Genomic DNA, 17269 nt, shown 5'->3' on the forward strand with positions numbered 1-17269 from the left:
GAGGAGTGAATAAGAGAAAGGATAAATATCCCTAAAGATATTTTGAAAAAGGTGTACGGAAGCAAACATCTGTAAGAGAGGCTTCACTGCATAAATGTACATATAAATATTTAAATAGGGTTAACTTGTAGTGAGACAATGATTTCTCCACTTGACACTATAACCTAACAAATACATACTTCAGTCCCAGTATTGAGTTGTCTAATTTGACTTTACTTTCCAGAAATTTCCCATTCAGTTCAGGCAATTACAAACCTTTTTGGTTTCCAGACAGAATTTGAAAGTAAGACTCCATTGCTGAAGTCAAAACATGGTTCAGTCAAAAAACAGATAAAATTTTACCTAGTATTGATTGATCTATAAGCTTGATTCTACTGTGAATCTTAGTGGATAGCTTTCTTAGTACTAGAATGTATGAAGCAGGCTACTGCAAGAGAAATGTAATCAGCACTTTGTTGAAGCTTAGAAACACTTCATTCCAATGGAATCCCTCTGATACAATGATATATTGCCTATCAGGAGATTAACCAACATTTTAAATTCGAATTGTGTCCCAAAATGAAATCTATAATCAGCACTGTCTTAAGGAGTAGGATCCTGCACATAAACATGGCCTTCATACTACTGGCACATCTACCACTATTACTATACTAAGTCATCTTCATTTAAATCAACCCATAATAACATAATCATTCATATATATTTGTGTACCCATGAAAAATATTCAGAGAATAGAAAATCATGCATAAACATGTATAAAGGAGTAGGCGTAGTTTATTATTTAAATGGGAAGGCAGTGATTCTTGTTTATATTATATAAGTTAATGTATGTAATTTTCGTATTTAGTATATGTAGTTGTTTCTGTGTCAAACTTTGTGGTATAATAATGATATCATCTATTAAGTTGATAGATTCCATAAACCTATGTGGATGGGCCTTTCCATGAATTTATGATCATTTAATAATTAAAACAATGAATAGAGAAGAAAATACCATCATGATATACATAAATATCATTTGTGAGCTTATGGGGGAAGTATAAAGCAAAGGTAATATGAATAATGCATCATGATTGTAAATTGCTAGCGCCAATATACCATGTATATTCTATAATGTTTCCCTTGACCCTTTGTGAGCATTCCTAATAGAGTTCATAGGCACATCCAGATCATGTCCAAGACAGAGGTTAATGCTAACAGCAAACCACACTACTGAGAATAGGACCCACTTGGGGCTGAAGGGGCTTGCAACCCTATAAGAACAACAATGCCAACAAACCAGAGCTTCCAATGACTAAACCACTATGGAAAGACTATACGTGGACTGACTCTGGGCTCCAACTGCGTATGTAGGAGAGAATAAACTTGTTGGGGCACCAGGGGAAGAGGAAGCCCTTGATTCTGTGAAGGCTGGAATCCAAATGCAGGGGATATGGGGTGCCAGTAAGGGGGATGGATGGACAGAATACCCGTATGTGGGAGGGGAAGGGATTGGGGTTTATGGAGGAGAAACCGGGAAAGGGAATAACATTTGAAATGTAAGTAAAGAAATACCTCTAATTAAAAATTAAAAAAGAAAGCAAGTAGTATTGGAATTAATCAATTTGTTGTACTGCAATATTTTTTATGTGGCAGTAAATATTCTCTTAATCCCCTGAGAGTGCTGTGCAATAGTAAATATATGTAGAAACAAATTTTTTAACAACTCTAAAATAAGAAAATTTTGATCTTAGGTGCTATGTATGTTTCAGTTTAATCTATGAGTTACATCCTAACTATAGAGTAATCTTAGGAACTAAATTCGCCAATTTTGAATTTTATAATAAGTGCTTTATCATCTGCTTGTGATATGTGGGTGATTGTGGAGGCAGGTTTATACTATGGAGAATCATTTTTCTAAGGAAAATTAAACTGAGACAAAACTAAGGATGAAAAAGAAGAGGACAACTTCAAAAATCAGTCCTGTAGCTAAATAAAAATTAAGTTTCCATAAATGTTTATACGCTTGTGAGATTCAGAAAAACTTTTGCAATGCTCATTTCCTGTGTTTTCTAAATATTTAAGAAGTATTATTTTGAATAAGTAGGGAGAGAGTAGGCAGCCTTGTGTAGTCCCTGATTTTAGTAGGGGGAGAATGGGGAGGGGAACACCCAGATAGAAGGGGAGGGGGAGGGGTTACGGGGATGTTGGCCTAGAATCCTGGAAAGGGAATTACAATTGAAATGTAAATAAGAAATACCAGTAAATAGGTATATAGATGTATAGATGGCGTATATAGGAAGTTGTAAGAGAGGAAATAAATATTTTAGAATCAGCATTATTTTTATTCTATAAAAGAAAACATGAGTTACCAATGTTGAACCCCCAGTGAACTAGACTTTTGGGGGGAGAGCGGCAATGGGGGGAGGGTGGGGAGGGAACACCCATATGGAAGGGGATGGGGGAGGGGGATGTTTGCCCGGAAACCGGGAAAGGGAATAACACTCGAAATGTATATAAGAAATACTCAAGTTAATAAAAAAATAAATAAATAAAGTTACTGGTATGCCAAAAAAAAAAAAAAAAAGAAAGAAAGAAAACTGCACAGCAAAAATCTTTAACATGGAAAGGCAAACAATGCAAATAAATTGTAAATGTGAGATAGAGGTTGAAGCCTTTCTAATGTAATCATCATATAAGGAGTCTTCAGTTGTTGCTTTAACATGGAAATGATTTGTCCAGTATGCAGGTGAGGAATAAACCTTGGGAGAAATAAACTCTCCTCTTGAGGAACTCTGATGCAGACATTCATTCAGAGGCAAACAAAATCCACTTTTTGGGCTGAATGTTTTTATATCATACAGTGAATCTACACACAGTACAGAGCCAATTTTCTGGCCGTACTGAAAACAAGTCTATTTCTTAGCAGTTATCTGAGAGTAGTAACAGACATAACTGTGAGAATCTGCATCTCCGGCTGGCTGTCAAGAGCACTGCCACATGCTTGAATTCTGAGGAAAATAACATGGTCATTCTCACATGGAAATAATGTTTTTTAAAGTGATTTGTCACCATTATTTAATTAATGATTTTGTTTACATTTCAAATGATATCACCTTTACTTTTTATCCATTCACAATGCCCCAACTAATTAACCCCTCTCTCCATCCCATTTGACTCTGTGAGAGTAGTTCTCCACCCATTTATCCACTCCTGCCTCACCGCCCTAACACCATCCTATGTTGGGGCATCAAGCCTTCAGAGTACCAAGGCCCTTCCCTCCTGTTGATGTCAGATGAGGCCACCCTCTGCCACATATGTATCTAGAGCCCTGCAAAACTCCAGTTATCCTGCTTGGTTGGTGGTTTAGTCTCTGGTAGCTCTGGGTGTTCTGTTTAGTTGATATTGTTCTTGCTATGCTGCTTCAGTCCCCTTTAGCTCCTTTGGTCCTTCTAGGAGCTTTTCCATTGGGGTGTTTAAGGCTCAGTCTGATGATTGGCTGTATCTACATCTATTTTGGTTATGTGCTGGTAGAACACCTCAGGGAAAAACCATACCATGTTCCTGTCTACAAGTGCTTCTGGGCATCAGCAGTAGTATTGGGGTTTGATATCTGTGGACAGAATGGATCCCTACATAGCACAGTCTATGGATGACCTTTCCTTCACTTTCTGTTCCATTTTTTGTCCCTGTCTTTCATTTTGGCAGGAACATTTCTGGATTAAAAATTTTGAGATAGGTGTGTAGTCCCATCCCTCAACTTGGGGTTCTGCCTATTTACTGCAGGTGGTATCTACAGATTCTATCTCCCCTTTGTTGGGTATTTCTGCTATTGTCATCCCTCTTGGGTCCCAGGAGCCTCTTGCTTCCCTGGGTTCTGGGAATTTTAGTGACTACCACCAGTTCCTCATTCCCCACTTCTAGTTACTTTTATTCAGTGTCCTGACCATCTGTACTTTACTTCTATCAGTTCCAAAACCTAATCCTGTTGTATCTTTTTCCTTCTCCCTCCTCCCTTCCTTTCAGTTCCCTCCCTTCCCCTATCTCCTGTGATTATTTTGTTCCCTTTTCAATGTAGTATTGAAACATCCACATTTTTGTCTTCCTTCCTCTTAACCCAGGTATTGCTCAACTTTGTGACCATAAACAAGTGATTAAATAATGAAAATATGGTACGTTTACACAATGAAATGTAACTCGCTTGTAGAATAATGGAATCATGCAACCCCTGCTTAAGTGGTTCGAACTAAAAAAAGTCATCCTGAGTGAGAAAAGTCATGGTGAGTGAGGTACTCAGAACGCCGAAGAGAAATATAGTATGTGGCAATTTAAAACTGCTTGTTAGGCTTTAAATCTTACAAATGCACATAAGAATTCTTAAATCCTCAGAGGTAAGATATAGAGTGAGAAACTAGAAAGGACTGAAGTTTTTCCTAAGTAAGTAAAAATATAATTAAATCTGGATGCTTTTGGGCTTATGTTGTTGTGGAATGGGATTATTAAATTGAGAAATGGAAGAAGGTAGACTAAGGGAGAGCAGAATCTATGGACTTTCTGAAGAATGTTATAGAAAAATACCTCAGTAGAAGCTCCTTAATATATTATATGCAAATGAATATTCTTAAAATGCATCACCAAATAATTGGGAGAGTACAACCATATTGCCTTCTCCCACAACCAATCCACCCCCGTCCCCAGTGTCACGTATGAGTTATATCTAACTGAGTTTTAATGACTGAGACTTCACAGAAACTCTCAAACAACTTACATTACTGCCCACACTATTGTCCACTTTACATAAACTGATGGCAAAGTCATATTGATGAGATAACACTTACCTACCTCCTGAACATGAAGATGTTAAGCTCATGACCGGATGGAGTATTCACTCTTCTTCAAAGTGTTCATGAATTGGAAAGTTTATTCATAATTCCTGAGGAGAATAGTAAAGAAGTACTTAGCTGAAATCCTTCAATTTACAATGGTGGGCTCCGTACAGTTTACGTGTTTCAGTATTGGTACAAATGCAATAAGCGTTAGTAACAATTATTGGTTGGATTCAATGCTCAGTCCATGAGGTTCATTCATGACATTGCTCATGTGCCCAAGAAAAGAGAAGTAAGTAAATTGTGGACCAAGGGACATACCCAACACCAGTTTTTTCTGGAAAAGCAATGTAGCGATTTAATGAATCCTAATGATGTTCTGTTATTCCCTTTAATAAGTATATTGCTCAACCATGGTCACAGAAGCTACTATTTGTTATAGATGTTATAGATGGGAATAAACACAGAGACACATATCTTAACAATGTGTAAAGAGTAAGAGAGATTCGATACCTCAGTCATAAATGAAAATAATCTTCATCAATATTCTCCTTTCACCTCTCATGAATATTTGTGTTGGGAGAAATCTCAGAGCCTGTGCGAATGGAAAGAAAGTAAACAAGGAAACACTCTCTTCCAAATTTAAGAGACCTGACAGATGAAACCATATAGATCATGAAAACATGCATATGGTTTGCATACAATAAATTGAAATGGCTCCCTACTGAGACAAAGAATTAAACATGACCTCCCATCTCCATCCAAGAAGTTATGTCCAATATACAAGTGCTCCTGAAGGAGAAATTAGTTTAATGTGGTGGAGACTCTCTGATTATAGACACCACATTCATGGAAGATTTTCTTCAAAGCAGTACACAGTCAAATCATATGAACTTAATGGTATTTTGACAATAATTTTTGATTCATAATGCTTTGTCTCTAGACATCAAAACAGATATCATTGAACAGAAAAGAATGTAGGAAAGAGCCTCAGTTAGTCTCAACTGATTTCATGGTAAGATCATGTGTTAATGACACTATATACTTTGTTTCCTGGACATAGAGAACTCAACCTTGAACCATCCAAGAAAGCTATCCCTGGTGGTTATCATTCATAATGATAAAAAACACTAAAAAAAATAAAACAGAGAAAAAGACAATGATTTTCTCATCCATTAATTAGCCTTATATGTTATAATAATGATCTGCCTGGTACAGTTCATGAACATTGAAATTGTGAAAAAACATTTTGTGCTTAGCTAACCACATTATTAGTTAGAATGGATGTCACGTCCACAGGAGAGAATTCAGGAGTGGTAGTACAAACTTTGTCAAAAAACTTGGCTAGGGAATTTAAAGACCTTAGCAGAGAACACACTAACATTGTTTTTTCCAATGTCCATTTTGTCAAGTCCCATTTTAAATATTTCTGTTATGTCTGTAGGTATGTGTTGACGATTATTTCAGTAGATAATTATCTTAATACTAATGGTATTCTTTGCACAAAAATAAATAACTCTGTGATGGTTTGGGAACATTTCTCCCAGGGAGTGGCACTGTTAGAAGGGGTGGCCTTGTTAGAGGAAGTGTGTCACTATTTAGGTGGGCTTGGAGACCATCCCCCTAGCAACTTGTGGATGCTCAGTTTGTTCCTGGTTTCCTTTAGTTGAAGATGTAGTACTCAGCACCCCCTATACCATGCCAGCCTGGATGCTGCTATCTGCTATGCTCCTGCATGAACCTCAGAACCAGTAAGCCAACCCCAATTAAATGTTGTTCTTTCTAAAACTTACACTGCTCATGGTGTCTGTTCACAGCAATAAGCCCCTTATACAGACTACAAAAAGCACTGTGAATAAGCAACTGAAAGTACTCAGACACAGTTGGGAATTCTAAAGTTCCCCATACTAGGTTAAAGCTCATGGACTGGAAGAAATGCTGTGGAATATCTCTATAAGTGGCCTTGTTACTGAAAACATGGCCTCCTGCAATTATGGTTACATGTGTGTCCTTCACAAGATTATGCACAAATGCAAATAAGGAAGAAGGAGGGTGTCTCCATATTCCAACCCCACCTGCACACATTCTTATTGATATAGATGGCTTCTAGTTTAGCATGTGTTCTGTTTCCTTATAAATGTGGTCACTATTAAGAATAAACAGAACATATTTCAGAATAATAAAACAAGATACAACAAACTCAGAGCCAGCATGATGCTGAAAGGAGAGAAACTCAAAAATTTTCATTAAAATCAGAAACCCAACAAGGAAGTTTTTTCTTCTTGTCTTATTCAGTACAGTATTAGGAGATTACTTGGATAGGGTATGCTTTTATGTATAAAAGTTACTAAATATGACAGCAGAAACTTGATAATTATTTTCAAGATTGTAGCAGTATGAACCAGTTAGTACAAAATCATGTCCTGAAATAAATATTTTGAGGAACAAATCATAGGAACAATATCTTTTATAAAATATATATTATATAACATTACATATAACATTGTTATAGGTAATACATGACATATAAAATATTACATATGCATATGTATAAACACCAATCATATCCTTCACAGAAATTAAAAAACAGTGTTGTAAAATTATGTGGAATCAAAAAAGACTCCCTTTAGAATAAACCTGAATAATAAAAAAATGATCCATAGGTATCAGCATGACAGATTTCAATTTACACTATAACACAGGGGAAGTAGCAAAACGGTAACGATTGGTGCCACTCTGTTATTTCTGTCTTCATTAACACCTCTTTAGGAGCAACAAACTTAGCAAACCTTCATACTGCTGTTGGCTTGGATCAACATAGGCTTGTTATTTAGAAACACTTTAAAAACCTTAAACCCAAAAAACATTTTTCGAATAAAAAACAAAATACCACGAGTTAAAGGAAAGTATATTCCTCTGAGGACCACTATGTCTTAAAGACTCTTATTAGTCTGCACTGGTACCTCAGTACACTCAGCTTACTGTTTTAATGGCATTCTTGAGTGCGTTAACAACTGGGAATCTGATTCTTGTTTCTGCTCCTTTTCCTTCTGTTTTATTGCTTTGTCCACCCCCAATATTATGTTCTTTGTTTATCTTATTATATTTTTTTTGGAGACAGAAAGGGAAGAGATATGGAAGCAAAGAAAGGTGAGGTGAAACTGGGAAGAGTTAAAAAAAAGGAAAACTGTGGTCACGATTTAAATAGAAAAATTAAGAATGGAAATGAAAAACTAGGACAATAAATTTTCCTTAAAAATACACCATTTTATAATGAAAACCAAAAACAATTGCAAAAAGACAAGAAAACAAACAAACAAACAGAAACAAAAGAAAAGACATGCTTTTGTGGGTTTAACTGATGGAGCATGGAAAAAATCCCCCCCCCCAATCTCCCCAAAAAAAACACATCTGCATTTTTTTGCTTATTTATAAAATTCATCCAAATCAAGGAATAAAATCAAAGTATAGATTATATATCTAAAGATATTTCTTTCCAATCCAACACTTTATTCTTGAATCTGGGCAAAATTTAAAAATAAAAACATATTAACAAATGCCACATACTAAACACGGACTTATTGTCATAACATTCAAATTAGATCACCTATGAGATCACAGAAGAAAACGGTTTAGTACTTTGTAGTACTCTATACACTGTATGTAAGTATGTGTGTGAGTGATTGGCTGTGGGTGTGTATGTATATATGTGGAAGATACATCACATTTCCACATGTTTGCAGTTCACACACCTGTACTCTGCTAACTACTATTTCTTAACACAATTTTGCAAACCCCTTTCATGTATTATAACTACCATAACATAAAAACTCATTCTTATCTGATGCTCTAACCATTCAGAAACTAAGAGATGCAAGTCATCCAGGATCTGCTGTGTGCTTTCCCTCTGAAGATAATCTGTATGTTAACTCTCAAGTGTTTTAATTCCTTCATATCTTTCAGTCTGTGAGAGATACCAAGATACCATTTTAACATCACTATGGATATTATTCTATGCAACATACATATACCAAATTAAATGTTCTTTTTCTTTCCTGACTGCCATTACTCCCACACACCAATAATCCACATTATTGTCAGCTATTTGAAATGCTAGTATTCACCCTGTAAGAGAAGTGAGCTAAATTGAAAAGGCAGTTTGCCTGCTCAAGGGGAGGGGCACTGCAGCAAACACAACACAAGACAGGAAATAGGAAGGCAGGTCCTGATCTGATAGCTTTCTGATCTGACTGTTCAAAGTCAAAGAAATGAGTTCTATAGAAAAATCTTCTATCAAAACAAATTTGCCATATTTAGTGTGAAAAAAGTCATGTCTATGAAACAAATTATGGGGATATGAGGGAGCTGACCTTGTTTGCTGCATTGCCTTGCGGACCATTCTTAGGGTGGATGAGACAGGAGACACTGGCTGCCTCTTCTCTGAGCAGGTCCTGCTGCACTGACTTGTCTAATCACACTCCCAACCCCCAGTCTGTGCTAGTGAGCTAGCATAACCCTGCATCACGCATGCGTGCACGGTCGCCAGGCTGCAGAGATCAAAATCTTTTCTAAAGCTAATGTCAAGGCAGGCAGCCATGAGCTTTAAGCTGTCCTATTGCTAATATGACACAGGAGGCTTCATAAACCCCTGCATAAATTGGTCAGGGATAAATTCAAGGTGATTTCTGGCAATGGTGACTACATGATACTGAATTATATTCACATTTAGATCTGTATACAAAGGAAAGAAAGAGTGACTAGGAAAATGTAATAAAATTACGGAATGTACAAAAACACTAGATGCTTATAATATCAGGAGAAATCACTAGGGAATAAAATATGCTACTTTAACAACATTCTGTATTAGTCAGGTTTTACTTGATCAGGTGGATTTTTAAAATATCCTATGTGTTCATGTAAATGAATCACTTAAAATTAACATAATATCTGTTATATCATAAAAAGCATTGGTTTGTCATTCAGTGATTTTTTTTCTGTTTTAAAAATTATTGCTGTGAGATACTTAATTGTTTGTTTTTTAGATAGGGTCTTACTTCTTAGATTTAGCTCGACTGAAAATAAATTTGAAGACCAGGCTGGTATTTAACTGAGAAACTTAGGATCTTATAACTTGAAAGTGCTACAAGTAATCTCATATGCCACTACAATTATTTAGATTTTATTAATGTTATTTATTTGTGTGGTGTTTGTGTATATATATATATATATCATACATATATACATATGTATATGAATATATGTATGTATTTCTCTATAACTGAGACGTTGTCTGTTATAAAAGCCTGACCCCGTATGTCTGTCTGTCTGTCTGTCTCTTCTCTCTCTCTCTCTGTCTCTTTGTCTGTCTCTCTCTGTCTCTGTCTCTCTGTCTCTCTCTCTATCTCTTTCTCTCTTTGTGTTTGTGTGTGTGTGTGTGTGTGTATGTAGAGGTATGTAGTTATGTATCTCGAGATCTTCAGATATATATATATATATATATATATATATATATATATATATATATACTTGAGGCTCCTAACATGAGTTCTGGGATATAATTTTTCAGAATAGTATTAGATTTTACAAACAGAAGCATCAGTCAGGCTTCTTGTGAAACTTTAAGCCTTGGTGATTTTGATCCAAAATGAATATGCAAAGGGAGTTCAAACGAAAATGTAGACAGACTCCTAATTTTACAAATTCAAGTATTTTCCAATAAATATAAATATGATATTGACTTAGTAATATTCTTTTCTTCAAGACAATGTCTACAAGGGAAAGGGAAATGCATAAGGAACTACTAAATGTGATTTGAATTTGGACAGTCTGCATTGTGGTCTATAGAGTCGTGGAAGGAAAACATTTGTAAAAATGAAAAGCTGACTTTGAATGAATATGGAAATACTCAGCTTCTTATCCCATAGTAGTAGTTCTATAAGGTATGTCTGAGTGGCTAAATTTGCTTCAATACAGGACTGAGCAGATAATTATGTCAATATATCACTTCATGACTTACCAAAAGCAAGGGGTGACCACCCTTAAACAGGCTGTGCTATTGCAGTTCACTCCCTCTGAACCTTCTGCCAGTGCTGAAGGAGTTTAAAGCTTGCTGAAAAGAAAGTTCTGCAAGATCCTCGAGTTTTAAAGTTACCTTGCAAATACTGATTCATATTAGGAAAAAAGCCTATGAAATTACAATCCTGTAGTGGATTTTTATTTTGCTTGTCAGAGGATACCTGGTATCAAGTACACAATAACTTATATTGATTTATTATCCATAAATACAATATTTGTATCAATAGATTTTTTTTCTGGCTAGTAATAATCTGCATAGAATGAATTCGATTTAAACCTACAGTGTTACATATTTATCTGCCACCGAGAAAGTTAAATACAATGGGTTTTAGTATAAAGGATTTCCTGCCTTCCAGATTTCATACAATACACACCAATGTCAATCTCTCCTGTGAGTCACATACAGAGCATGTCAAATGCAGGGGTGAATGCAAGCAGCAAACCACTGAACATTAAACAGGACCTCCTTTGGAGGAATGTGAGGAAGGATTGAAAGAGCTGAAGGGGCTTGCAATCCCATAAGAATATCAATGCCAATCATCCAGAGCTTCCAGGGAAAAAAACCACTACCCAAAGACTATATATGGAGTTACCCAGCACTCTACCTGCATATGTAGTCGAGAATAGCACCAGTGGAAAGGGGAGCCCTTGGTCTTGCCAAGTTTGAACTCTTGGTACAGAGCAATGTCTGAAGGGGGAGGTTATGGGGATAGATGTGGGGAGAACGCCAATAATGGGGAGGGGAAGGGTATAGGGAACTTATGTACAGGAAACCGAGAAAGGGAATAACATTAGAAATGTAAATAAAGAAATATATCTAGTGAAAAGAGAATAATATTGGGTTTTCTAAACAAGAAAATGCATCCAATAATTTTCCGTCTATACATATACTGTGTGTCAAAGTGTGATTAGGTAACTAAAATATGTAAAGAAATTCCTTTGTTTTAAAATAGTGTTTTTATCATATAAGGACCTAGTAATTGAGGATATACATGTAAAAAGATCAATCTATGGACACTGGGTTGCAGAGTTCTTGGAACGTAGAGTTCTTCACTAGCCAATGTGTTAGTGAAACGTCCCGCGCTAAGGGTCCTCAACCTGAACCCAAGGACAGGTTCACCTATGTCAATTAAATTAATTAAATTAACCCTGCTGAAGGATGAGTGAGGCTTGCCTCTCACATGGTTCTACATATCACCAAGTTGGCAGATAGAATTGCCATTTCAATAGTATCTAAGTATAAAATCCTGTATGAGATCTAAACTATGCTATGAAATTCTACAGATAATAACCATGCTTTCATAATATATGGTTGGATCCTAATTCTGGCATTGAGACTGTTGCTTGAGAAGTTTTCGAAATGTCTGTTTACTGTTTATAGTGTCTGTGAAATGAAGAAGATTTGTACAGGTCCACTTCAATGGATACTTAACATGCAGTTTTCCTAACATGCAGTTAGAAGAGTAGTAAAAGTGTTGGATTAGTAGAACTTAAAATTAATATAAGGTATATAAGATAATCTATCTGGGAATATAATGAATTCTGTACTTTCTGTTGTTGTCATTTGAATTGTCAGATGTATGTTTTGTATCTGCTTAGTTTTCAAAACCCCTCCTTCCACAGCATAGATTTCTAATTTCGAAGTGTTATTCATTTTACTAATGTTTCTCTAATTAGTGGATTCCTCATTTTTCCTCCTCCTCCTCTTCCTCCTTTTTCTCCTCCTCCTTTTCTCTTTTACTTAATTTTGACTGATGTTCAAACCCTTTTAATTTTTGGAACTTGTGAGACAATTTTGCATTCTGTAGAGTAGGTTGGCCTAAAATTTCATTTGAAATTTGAATTTGACTGTGGTCATTAATTACTTTTAGATTTTTTTTTTTTTGGGAAAAGACCACTAATGTTGGCACATGCCCTTATATCTAACAACATAGAGGTGTAGCCAGAGAGTGTACACTGAGTTTACTTACAGCCAGTATTACATTTTAGAATTTTTTTGTAACAACCCCAAAAATATATTAATAAAATTAAAATTGTGGTTGTAAAAGATTATTTCTTCTCTTTGGTATCTTGAGTGGTAAGCCGCAGGTTGCTGAATAGACAGCTTATATCAAAAACCACGGAGCAGAAGCAGAGAGAGCTAATTAAAGTATCTTGAGTTTTTTAAAAGATAGAAAACCATTCCTAGGGATATCTTTGTCCAGTAATAATTGGGAGTCAAATATGTGAAAATTAGAAACCAACAGTGGACATATCATTCAAACTACTGCATTCTACTCCCTGTTACCACAGTCTCACAAACAATTCATAATAAAAATGTATAGTATACAAATTTAAAAGACTCCATTAATTTTCACAGCATGAACATTGTTTAAAAGCTTAAAGTGTCTTCTGAGACTCAAGTCAATACTTTCAATGCTCCCTCAGTAAAGTCAAAAGCAAGTCACATATTTCTAGCATACATTAAATAAAATACACATTACTTTTCCTCTGAAATGAACTCAGGCTGTCCTGAGAAATGCTTAGGATGACCTCAAGCATCATATTTTTCTGCTCCACATCCAGGGTGCTGTTGTTCCTCGTGTGTAAAATATAACCGCATTTGTGATAAATTCAAATTCAAATCTGTTTATGTTAGGCAAGTATACTACCAAACATTGATACCAAGCATATATGTCTGTGAATTTTCAAGCTGCACAGCATTTCCATTTCCAAGTCTTTCACAATCCAAGTTCATCATAAGACTGCAAGTATCATTTGGAAAAAGGTTCCTTTAAAAGTATACTTTCTTACCTCAAGAGAGAAGAAAACGATGATATAAACAGAAAAATCAAACCATAATGGTGTTAATGAATTAACATCTTAATAATGGTGATCCATTTAATATTTTCTGGTATTATTGAAGGTCTGGGTAACTTCTCTAGCTCTGCCCTTTGCTGCATATGTGCAGCTGCTCTTCTAGGTTATGGCTCTCTCCACACCATGAATGCTACTGAAATTACTGGTCATCCTATGCTACTTGCATCCACCAAAATGTGGGATGCCTTTCACCAACTGGGCTTCACTTTTACCTGTAGACTCATCTAGCATGTTTCAGGAGACTCATCCCTCCTAGAGAGTGACAAGCCTTAGCTGCTAACTCTCATGTCTTGAAGCCTTCATAACAGTGCCCCTAGGTTGAATCTAGTTCCAAGTGAGTAACAGAGTTATAGTTCATCATTTTTGCAACACAATTTCTGCATGCTGAACCTGAGGCATGACTTTCCAGAATATTCACGTCTATGATGCTAGTCTCTTTTTTATCACAACTGATTGATTGTTTAGACTCAGGTGGCCAGGACTTATTATTCATCCAAAGTATGTTTTCTTCACTTTGTTTGCTCTGGTATTGAAATTTCTTCTTTGAAATTTCCTACAGTACATTCAAGAAACAGGGAAATTGTGGAGGATTCTGGCTAAAAGACTGAGTGTTAAATACAGTGTGCTCCTCTTAATTTCTTTTTTTATTTAGTGTGATGAAACAGAAATAAGGAGAGAAAGAGAGGGGAGGAGGAGAGATATTAAACAAGATAAACCTCAAGGATAAGTAGATTTTGAAAATGTTAGCCAATAGAGGATATAAATCATTTGAGAAGACATTTCTCACAAGGCATCCAAAACACGATGAAGAGAAAGTAAATTCAAGAACGAGACACGTATGAAATCTGATGGCAGCAGAAATTCTGCTTTTATTTACTAATGTTTGTTAGCATGCTGGATAAAAATACTATTCAATAAAATCTCAGAATTTTCAAATTGCTTGTCACCAGGTATACAGTATGGTCATGAAAAAATAAAACAAAAGAAAACAAAGCAAATACTTCATGCTGTTGTTCTGGACAGAGAAAGATGGTCAAACGAATTGAATTATGATTGCCTTGGAATCACAGTACATCAAATTCAGTGCATTACTAATGGGACATCTATTGAATCCTCTCCTCAGCCAACCAGTGGTATTCTTCTGCAGAAGAAATTCAACCTGCATCATGAATTCCAGAATATACAGTAAATGAGTATATATTAATAAAACATCGGTCTCTTATTTATTATCCTTTTGAATAGTATTATTTCTTTAAAACACAGCATGACACCTGTTACCCATGTTCCTCTTTACAAGAATTCTGAAACACCAGACATTTTATTCACCATTATAAAACTCCTCATGAGTGAAACCTATATTCCCTGTATGTATGAGGTTAAAAGGATTCTTTCCCTAGAATATAAGCAAGGATTGTTTGTCAGGAAATATTGCCAAAAACAATCCCCATCAAAATTCCTACTCAATTCTTCATAGAATTAGCAAGAAGAGTTTGCAAGTTCAATTGGAATAACACATAACCCAGGATAGTGAAAATTATCCTTAACAATAAAAAAAAGAACTTCTTTTGGAAATCACCATCCCTCACCTCAGGCAGTATTACAGAGTAATACTGATAATAACTGTATGATACTGGTATAGAGACAGGCAGGTAGTTTGATGGAATAGTATTGAAGACTCAGAAATGAACCCACTCACCTATATTCACATGATCTTTGATAAAGGAGCTAAAACCATCCAGTGTACAAAAGATAGCATTTTCATAAAAATTGTGCTGGTTCAAAGGAAGTCCCCATGTAGAAGAATGCAAATTGTTGCAGTCATATCACACTGTACAAAGCTTAAGTCCAAGTGGATTAAGGACCTCCACATCAAACCGGATACACTCAATCTAATTGAAGAGAAAGTGGATAAGATCCTCCGACATACAGGCACCAGGGAAATTTTCCTGAACCAAATACCAATGGCTTTTGTCTAAGATCAAGAATGGAAAAATGGGACCTCGTAAAACTGCAAAGCTTCTGTAAAGCAAAGGACACTGTCATTAGGACGAAATGGCAACCAACACATTGGGAATAGTTCTTTACCAATCCTACTTCTGATAGAGGGTTAATATTCAAATTATAAAAAGAACTCAAGAAGCTAGACTCCAGAGCACCAAATAATCCTATGAAAATGAGGTACAGAGATAAACAAAGAATTCTCAATTGAGGAGCATAAAATTGATGAGAAGTACTTAAAGAAATGCTCAAAGTCCTTAGTAATCAGGAAACAGCAAATCAAAACAACCCTGAGATTCCACCTCACACCAGTCAAAATAGCTAAGATCAAAATCTCAGATGACAACAGATGCTGGCAGGGATGTGGAGAATCGGGAATACTCCTCTATTGTTTGTGGATTGCTACTGGTATAAGTACACTTGAAATCAGTCTGCAGCTTACTCAGAAAATTGGACATTGCACTACCTGAGGACCCAGCTATACCTTTCTTGGGGATATATTCAATAGATACCCCAACATGTAACAAAGACAAATGCTCCACTATGTTCATAGAAGAGTTATTTTTAATAGTCAGAAGCTGGAAATAAGACAGATGCACTTCAACAGAAGAATGGATACAGAAAATGTGGTACATCTACAAAATGGAGTTCTACTCCACTACGAAAACCAATGACGTCATAATGTTCATAGGCAAATGGATAGAACTAGAAAGTATCGTCCTGAGTGAGGTAACCCAATCACAAAACTTAGTACATGTTATGCATTCACTGATCAGTGGATATTAGCCTAAAAGCTTGAACTACCCAAGATACAATCCACAAAACAAATGAATCTAAAGAAGGAAGACCGAAGTGTGGTTGTTTCAGTTCTTCTTAAAATTGGGAACAAATATATATATATGGAGATAGGGAGATAAAGTTTGGCTATTCAGAACCTGCCACACATGGGGATCCATTCCACATACATAAAGCTATCAAACGCAGACAATATTGTGAATGCCAAGAATTGCATGCTGAAAGGAGCCTGACATAACTGTTTCCTGTGATGCTCTGCCAGAGCTTGCCAAATTCAGAGGCAATTGCTCACAGCCAACCATTGAACTGAGATTGGGGTCTGCATTGTAGGGATTGGAGAAAGGATTGAAGGAGCTGAAGGGGTTTTCAATCCTATATCAACCCAGCAGAACTACAGGGCCTAAACCATCATCCAGAATGTACACATCGAAAAACCCCATAGGTCCAGCTGCATATGTAGCTGGGATGGACTTGTAGGGCAACAATGGGTGTAAAAGTCCTTCATCCTGCCACAGGTGGACACTCAGTATCTGAGAATGTCAGGGTGTGGAGGTGTGAATGGGTGAGTTGTTTGGTCACCGAACACCTTCTTAGAAGGTGGAAGGGCAAGAGGATATGGCTTAGATGGGTTATGAATGGGAATGTGGGAAATGGACTGATATTTGAATTGTAAATAAAAGTATCCAAAAAAAAGCTGCAAGGTGAAAAAAGTATTTTATTGTTTGCTGCAGTATATT

At 36.1% G+C, this 17269-nt stretch overlaps 1 long non-coding RNA gene across 5 annotated transcripts in view; it reads right to left on the bottom strand.

Annotated features, from left to right (window-relative positions):
• The window catches only part of LOC148007678 (uncharacterized), a 98288-nt gene that overhangs the window by 26533 nt on the left and 54486 nt on the right, over positions 1-17269 (bottom strand). For 2 of the 5 annotated variants that reach the window (XR_015646441.1, XR_015646440.1), the window contains 2 exons: positions 5319-5400; positions 4822-4912 (listed from right to left, as the gene is read on the bottom strand). This is a non-coding gene — a long non-coding RNA (uncharacterized LOC148007678). Of the gene's footprint in view, positions 1-4817; positions 4913-5318; positions 5401-9175; positions 9267-17269 lie in introns of those variants that run through there. The other 3 variants (XR_015646443.1, XR_015646442.1, XR_015646444.1) reach the window with 2 other exon arrangements.

The sequence above is a fragment of the Rattus norvegicus genome, chromosome 1, assembly GCF_021556685.1.
Source record: "Rattus norvegicus strain SHRSP/BbbUtx chromosome 1, alternate assembly SHRSP_T2T, whole genome shotgun sequence".
NCBI classification, from domain to species: domain Eukaryota; kingdom Metazoa; phylum Chordata; class Mammalia; order Rodentia; family Muridae; genus Rattus; species Rattus norvegicus.